This window comes from Echinops telfairi, unplaced genomic scaffold (genome assembly GCF_000313985.2).
Source record: "Echinops telfairi isolate 266 unplaced genomic scaffold, ASM31398v2 ScPeMD7_9;HRSCAF=40, whole genome shotgun sequence".
NCBI classification, from domain to species: Eukaryota; Metazoa; Chordata; class Mammalia; order Afrosoricida; family Tenrecidae; genus Echinops; species Echinops telfairi.
This window is the reverse complement of record NW_022103906.1, coordinates 47096954-47105689: the sequence shown is the minus strand read 5'-3', so window position 1 is coordinate 47105689 and position 8736 is coordinate 47096954. Positions and strand designations below refer to the sequence as shown.

The following is an 8736-nucleotide window of genomic DNA, read 5'->3' as shown; positions in this document are numbered from 1 at the left end:
GGGGGGGTACTGTCTCAGATTAGGAGCCATGGTGGTGTAGTGGGTTCGTGTTGGACTGGGATCTGCAGGGGAAGCAGTTGGAAACCACTGGCTGATGGGCAGGAAAGATGGGCCTTTCTACCCTCCTGAAGAGTGAGGGTCTGGGAAACTCCCGAGAGCAGTTACATCCTGTGCTCTAGGATCTCAGTGCGTCAGCACAGACTGGATGGCAGTGATGAGCGGCTCCGCTCCCTGAGGCAGCATCCGCACACTCCATGCAGGGCACGACCCTTGCTTAATGAGCTCACTCACTCCCTTGGAGCCTCTTGTCTGAATCCTGTCTTACAAGCATGACAAGAACCGAGAGAGGAGGTACTGGAAACCTCCCACCTCTCTTGGTAAGGCCCTCATTAAGACACCATTGATTTGAATAAATGAATTTGCATATGTGGCCATAGAGTCAAATGGTGTTGCATAATGATTACGGAACTATTGGGTGTATTTCAACATTGATAGCTTACTGTATTCAAAGTCCTGGCCTAAGTAGTGGTTACTAGCTAGTTCAGGTGCTTATCTATTTTGAGCATAATAGAGACTTAAAATGTATATATATATAATTTATATATATAACCAAATGGGTATATATTCATTATTTTTAAATTCTATTTTCACAAATTTTTGAAATACATATAGGTATATATACATATGCCCAAACCCACTGTTATCAAGTTCATTCCAGTTCTTAGCAGCCCTATAAGACAGAGTAAAACTCCTCCCTGGGGGTTCATAAGTTATAAGTTTCTTAATGGAAGCAGACAGCCTCACCTTTCTACCAGGAAGCACATATATATTTGCATTTATATGTATGTATATATACCATATATACATATTTAATCACAGTAATTTTACACAGGCTTTGTCCTTTAAAAGTCTTCTATATTTTGAACGCATTTAACGTAGCACAGTATGCCTTGGTGTGTCAGGGAGTGGGGATTCTTAGCACATCTGCAAGGGTAGACTGGTGTGAGGTTGATTTCATATTACAGCTTCCCCAGAGTGATCATCCTGGGAGACTAAAGACAACACATCCTAAGAAAGCATCAACAGTGCCGGACAAAGCATTTCCCACCAGAAACCAGTCAGACTGGTCTAGCGAGCAAAGGGCTCACAGCTGCTTCTCACATGAATCGGCATCACCAGGAGCTGTCCTTGGCATTATTCTTTCCATGCCACTGGCTGGAGGCTCAGGACCCTATCACTTTCCCTTTCCCAGTCAACATGGTGCACAAGAGTCTGGAGCCACTACTTTTACCCCAGAAACTGGTATTCTCAGCTTTCGGAAAGCTGGTCAGCCTTCTTGGGATCGACAATGAATATACCGGCATTGAGGATAGCTGCTTCATATTGGACATGGCTTTAGGGGCCAAGAAGAGGACAGTCCTTCTTCCTCTTTCTTCTTAAACCACATGACAAACAGCCCAGTCAAGCCTCAACAGTGCTCAATGGTCTGGCCTGCACTCCCTGCTTTACTCTCACCCTGGGCAACCTTTATTCACCTGTACAACCTCCAGCAGAATCTTTGTGTTGATTTCTCAAAGGCTTGTGCTTTGGGACCAGCCTGCTGAACAAATCTTAGATGTTGACTTACTCCACATCTCTGAGAGGATGCCAATCATGTCTGAATCTAAGGCCTTGTCCACTCCATGGACAACTACTCTTTGCTCCCACTTATATATGCCTATCCTCTGGTACCATATTTTATGCAAATGAGGGGCTTATTATATGATCTTTACAAAATATGCAAACCCCTGGCTTGCTAAGTTCCTATGTGCATTATGATGTTATCTGAAAAAAATACATATGATAAAGAACAGGTTCTGGAATTGAGTGATAAAAATTTTAACAATGAATTAGTGCAGCAAAGAAGTTTTGCATTCAAGAGAAGATAATAAGGGCTTCAATTTATAGACCCTTTGAAGAAATGAAGGAGCCCTGGTTTAGCATTAGGGTGCTGATGGTAAGGTCCGTGCTTCAAACCCATCAGCCTCTTCGATGAAGAAGGACAGGCTGTCTGTTCCCGTAAGGATTTAGCACGTTGGGCAGTAGTTCTGCTCCATTTTAGAGGGCCACCATAAGTCAGAAGAGACTAAATGGCAATCGGTGGGTGTGAAGAAGTTAGCTGGGAAAAAAGGGATAGGTTCTGGAAAATTGTTTCTAGGCAAAGGCAGGTCGTTCCAAAGCAGCGAGCAAATTCGTGGTTGGGTTATCTGTTCTTCCTTTCATTTGCAATAATTGGAAAGATTCTTGGCTTGATTCTGATGAAGTCTTATGAGAATATGGGTTGGAAAAATACCAGCTAAGGCTTTTTGGTGGAACAGTTTAGTTTATTTCAACTTTGACACTTTACTGCATACAATGTCCACTTTTCAGCTCTCTAGACTGGAGCTAGTTGACACCTACCAGTCAAAGGGCACAATTTAGACCCAGCTTCTCCCTGCCCTGCATATCCTGCTGGCAGTCATTATTTGACAATTTTATCTTTTTAAAGCCTCTTATACTTATCCACTTGTCACTCTTATTGTCATTTAGTTCTCATTACTTCTTAGGCAAGAAAACCAAAAACCAAATTCATTGCCAATGAGTCAATTCCAACCCATAACGACACTATAGCATAGGGTAGAACTGCCCCTATAGGGTTCCAGGACTGTAGCTCTTTATGGGAGTAGAAAGCCTGATCTTTCTCTTACAGAGTAGCTGGTGGTTTAGAACTGCCAAACTTGTGGTTAGCAGCTGAACCTATAACCACTCTGTTTCTCACCTAGATTGTGATAATTCCTTAATCTGGTCTCCAGATACTCAAGGTCTGTTCTTCTGTAAAGTTTTCAATGGAATTAATTAACTCAAACTATTAGATTTTATCTAGAATTAGTCTTTTGTCTTATGAATTTAGCAGCTTTTAAAAAACTATATCCTTGGGACACTTATCACTAAATTTCATACAAATTATTTATTCAACAAATATTAGCTGACATCTATTATGTATCAGTCACTATGCTAGGAAAACAATGATAATCTAAGCACACCATGTCTTCCCTCATGTAACATACAGTCTTGGAGGATGAAGGACATTAATCAAACAACCACAACTATTACAAATAACATGAACAATCCCAAACTGGAGCAAGTTTTGAAGGAAAACTATAAAACATGTGTCTCATTTCCCTTCTAGAAAGGAGTATGGATATAGGATCCTTGTATTCTCAAAGTCCCAGTCAAGAACCATACATACTGTGTTAGGCAGGGTTCTTATGAATATATATGTATAGGTTTATACAGCAAGAAGGACTATAACAGCTAATTAGTCTACACAACAGTACAGAAGGTTTAGTTTAGCTCACTTCCATGGAATAGTTTATATACTGTAAGTCCTTCAACTCACATGAGTCCAAGGTCAAGGAAGCAGACAGCTGAGTCCTCCCTCAGGCAAGGCAAGCAGAATCTGCCCACAGGCAGCAAGCAGCAAGGTGGGTCACAGTCAGTAGCCTGGGAGCTTAGCAAAGCAGGGCCAGATGGGTAATCAAACGCAAGCAATGCAAGATGCCAGAATCCATCAGCCTTAAGCTCAAGCGATGTACACACCAGCGGAGTGGCAAAACAAGTCTCCAAGGAGCCTCAGGCTCTAGCGACACAATCCATGGCTTGGCTAGGACCACAGGTAGCATAGCTCACAGGTTGAAACAGAGAACTAGCTAAAGCAACAGCATGCTCTGATCACCAGAGAGTAGGAGAGAGGGAGACGGCCATTTATCGCCAATCAAACTGCGACCCAATTAATCCCACATGTTCTAATTGGCCAGGTTGGCACAATAAACCTAACATACAGAGGGTGTTCAATAAGTTTCTGCTGAAGGCTGTACAGAGGGTGCTCAGTCAGTCTCTGTTGGAGGAACATCGGAATCTACGTCTGGCAGTGAATTGCATAACCTTTTCAGTACTGCAGAGGAGTAAATAAAACACATAGCACATATTCATTCAAATATTGGTCTCAAATAGCTTAAGCTATTTGCTTTTGTTCCCCTTACCTGAAATGATGAGTCCTCGATGTCCAGATACCTTGTTTACCTTGCCAGCGAGTCCATGTGTAAATGCACATCATCTTGGTAGCATTGCCAAGACTATTTGTTAATTCACTGGCAAAGTTTATAGGTAGAACTTAATCACTTGCCACTATTGCCAATACGTCCCCATTCTCCATATATTGCTCACAATGTTAGCTGAAGATATAAAGTTGCACCATGTCTGTTTCCCCACAGAAAGCCTGGTCATCCCCAGCTGTTCTGTGTGTGTGATGGGCCACTTGCTTCCTCCCTCTCATCTCTGAAGCTGTGTGGTGGTATTTCTGCACTCCTTTCTGCTTACCTTCTGTCATCTTGCTCTTTTACTATCTGCTCTTTGTGTGCCTGTCATTTTCGGAGTCAGCTTTCTGCTGGCCAATGAATGACATGTCTCCTGGAAGGTTTCATCGTTTTTTGTTTTTTTGGGTTTTTTTTTTTCTACACAGTGCTATTCCATAATTCTTGTTCAGGAAGCACTCTCAGACCCATTACCTCCCGTTTGATTTTTTGTGTATGTTTTTTAGCTTGGAATGGAAAAGGGGCCCTTGTTTGTTATTGTAAGGAAGAAAGACTACAAAATAAATAAATCCTAACAACAACTGAGAATGTGTTATATCATTTTCTCATTATGTGAAAACAGAGAAAACCATGTTTATGAAGGTGATGTAATGATGTGAACACACAGTATAATGTAAGGGGAAACATTTTCAATATATTTTGATGCCAATTCTGCCAACATTACATATTTTCATATACACATCATTCACTGACATGGAGTTGAGTCAAACTCATTTAGAAAGAGTCCTGATACCATTGTGGTTACTCATTGGGCTGCTATCCATAAGGTCAGTGGTTCAAATCCCCAGGTGAGAACAATGAGGCTTTCTGTTCTCATAAACAGTTACAGTCTCAGAAACCCACAGGGCAATTCTATGCTGCCCTGTAGGGTCACTATGAGCATATATGAATGGGGAAAATATACCAGTCTCAACAGTGGTTTCCTTTGGGTGATGGAATTTTTAATTCCACATCCTTTCTTGCTTTTAAAGGGACAATATACATTCTGGGTGTAAAGCATATCTGCTTGCAGTTTTTGCCCTTGAATTTCATTACTTCACATTCTTGCCATTACCAATCATGTGTGTGAAAAGCAGGCTCACCATTTGGACAGGCGCCTTGATCCCTTTGTTTATTGCTATTTTAAATGGTCAATGCAGCAGTGCCAGAAAGGGCCAAATGTTTTAAGCATACAAGGTTGTATACTAGAGCATTCACATATAAAAAGCTATACAGCACTATGCCAAAGATTTAGCCTCCGGTATTCTGTCTTCTCAAGTAGATACATTGCCTGTTCTGCGGTATTTGCTCTCTTTCTTAGGAAAGTCAATGTGATGTAATGTGATGTATCACTTGGCTGCTAACCCGAATGTAAGAACTGCCAACAGTTAGAACCCACCAGCTACTCCTTAGGATCTCTGCTGATATAGTGGTTATGCGCTAGGCTGATACACATGGCCGACAGTTCAAACCCACCAGCAGCTTTGCGGAAGAAAGACTGGACTTTCTACTCCTGTAAACCGTTACGGTCTCAGAAAATCAAAGGGACTCACTAAGAGTCAGTGTTGACTCTGGGGAAGGGAATTTGTTAAGCTACTCCAAGGGAGACAAGACAAAGCAAAACCAAAAGAATTCATAGTGACCTCTAGGGCAGGGTAGCGCCGCTCCTGTGAGTTTCTGAGACTTTAACTTTCTGTGGGAGTACAAAGCCCTATCTTTTTCCCAAGGAGTGGCTGCTGATTTTGAACTGTTGACCTAATGGTTAGCAATCCAACTCAGAACCACTACACCACCAGGTCTCCTGCTACCCCATGGGAGAAGATCACCAAAGATTATTGTTCTTGGGTACCTTACAGTTAATTAATAACTCATAGCAATCCTGCAGGTTAGAACAGAACTGCTTCCAGGGAGGTGCCAAAGCTTTGGCCGTTGTGGAAGCAGACTGCCACATCTTTCTCCGGTGGAGCAGCTGATGGATTCAAACCAATCACCCTTTGGTTAACAGTCAAGCACTAAGTACTCACCATGACTCCTAGGATAGTTGGTGGCAGCTTTCATTTAGTTCATGTGAAGAATTTAGGAAGAATTTGAAATAAGGAAGGGGATTCATTCTGAGAGGCTTCAGAGGGCAGACTAGGACCAGCGAATAGAAGTTACAGAGACGAATATTTTAACCCAAGAAGAGACAGAGGTTTTTGAAATTTGAGGTGCCTGACAGGAAGTGCAGTTGGACCTCTTCAAGAGGGACAGTTCCTTGTCTTCAGGCAGTCTGAAGCCAAGTTCATTCGTCAGATAGGAGGGAGGATGGATTGAATTATCTCCCTCACAAATCCTAGGTTGTATATCCTAGCCATTGCATAGTGGGTTATGGCCTGGGCTGCTCATTGCAAGGCCGGCAATGTGCACCCACCAGTAGCTCTTCAGGAGGATGAGGAGACTTTCTATTCCCCGAGTGTTTTGGTCTCAGAAACCCACAGGGGTAGTTCTACCCTCTCCTGTGGGGTCAAAGTGAGTCAGAATCAGCATCGGGCAGTGCGTTCGTTTTTTTTGTATGGTTTATAACCTATGGTTTTCTTTTTTATGTTAATAAGGCAGTACTCACGTAGGCTAGGTCTTAAGTAAATCTCTTTCATGACATAAAAAGGGAGATTGAATTAGCAACCAAACAAGCAAAAAAAAAAAGGGGGGGGGGCGGAGGGAAAGCCAGATGCCATCCCATAAGAGATCCGCAAGGAACCAAGAAACAAACTTAAGAGGCCTGGGCCTACTCCCAGAGCCAACCCCACTGAGAAAACCTACTGTTGTTAAAGCTGACACCCTGCCTTCAGACTTCTCGCTCCTCAAACTGTGAAAAAATAAAACTTTGTTCCTTAAAGTCACCCACGTGTGGTATTTGCATTAAAACAGCACAAAGAACCTGAGAGAGGAAGTCAAGCCAATCCCTAGAGGTTCTTTGCAAGACGGGGCTTCTTTGATGTCGACAAAGCACTTTGAGAAATAGCACAACACGGGGTCACTTCATGGGTTTGGACAAGGAATGAAGCTGGTGTTGACACAGCCCAGCCTTACAGCCTCCTCTCTCCCTTCCCTGCTCCCTACGATTTCATCTTCTGTTGCATGCAAAGGAGAACTGGCTATGGAAGCTCATCAGTCAAGACATAAACGTAGAAGGAAGCTCATCAGATCAAGACATACACTAGCTCAGGAGAGGTCACACAGACCAGAGGAGGACGTTGGCAGAATCTTCCCAGAGTTCATCAGGGCAAGCAAGGACCCTGGTTTTGCTGACGCTCCTTCAACTGGGGTGTGTTTCCTTTTGAACATGAAAGAAGAAAAGAAAATAGATTAAAAGGGAAAAAAATCAATAAAAAGGTGATGGCATTTTTAAAAATCCAGTAGAGCAGACAAAACATCCACAAAAGGCCAGATACTGTTTCATGTCTAAAAGAAAATATAAACAATCCAACAAGAATAACATTCTCTTGGGAAAGAATGTGTTCCCATGGGGAAATTGCAGGTGAAATGGCGCAGAAGGAAAGCAAGAGGCAAGCAGGTGCGGAAGTCTTGGAGTTGGGAGGGGCACCTCAGGCATGTACAGTTTTTAGTATTTGCAGGAGGGAACTCGTCCATCATTTGGGGCAATGGGCCTTTCATTCCCCAGGGCAAAAGCTTTTGCACACTCATCATGCCGGCCACATGTGGGCAAGTTTAATGCAACCCAAGGCCTCTTCCTGTGTGAGCTCACTCCCATCCGATTGTAAATCAAATCACCATCATCCAAAGAGACCCACTTAAGAAAAAAAAATATCAAGCACACTTTTGTTGCCTATACTCAAACTGAATACAGGTTAAAAGAGAGATTTTCATTATACAAAGGTTAGCTTTGCTCAAGAAATGTTCGTGAAACAGAGAAAGCCATGGAAAAATGGAATCTTTGCTCATGATGCAATTTTTCCTGTGTTCCTAAATCAATGATTTTGTTCGAGTCCAATGCCGGGTCACTGTGCCATGAGGTTCTTCCTCTTTTTCTCCGACCCTCACGTTACCACTGGGGGATGTATTTCCAGGAACCGTTCTCTCCCGAGAGCGTGTCCAAAGTGTGGGGGATTCTCTGGGAAATCTTTGATTCTAAGGAATAGCTTGGCAGCGCTTCCACGACAGCCTTACCTGTTCTTCTGGCAGTCCACGGGGCCTTCACTGTCCACCTCCAGCACGTCGTTCAAAGGCGTCCATTTCTTCATGACCTGTCCTATCCTTGTCCAGCAGTCACAGGCACCTGAGGGGACTGAAAATACCATGGCTTAGGGCAGGTATACCTCAGTCTTCAAAGTGATATTTTTATTATTTCACACTTTACATAGGGCTTTTGCAGTACATTTTCCTCAAACAGCATGCTGTTGGATTTCTTGACCACTACCTCTGTGAGTGTTGATGGCAGATTCAAGTAAAATAAAGTAAAAATATGTCCTCGACAATTTCAAATTTTCCCCATTTATCAAGAGGGTGCTTACTAATCTATATGTGAAGATTTCCTTTCCTTTATTGAAGTGTAATCCCTACTGAAAGCCGTCAAAGTCTCTTTGCT

At 42.7% G+C, this 8736-nt stretch overlaps 1 pseudogene; it reads right to left on the bottom strand.

Moving 5' to 3' along the window:
- The window catches only part of LOC101657964, a 16606-nt pseudogene extending 8214 nt beyond the window's left edge, over positions 1–8392 (bottom strand).
- Positions 8393–8736: the final 344 nt, after the last annotated feature.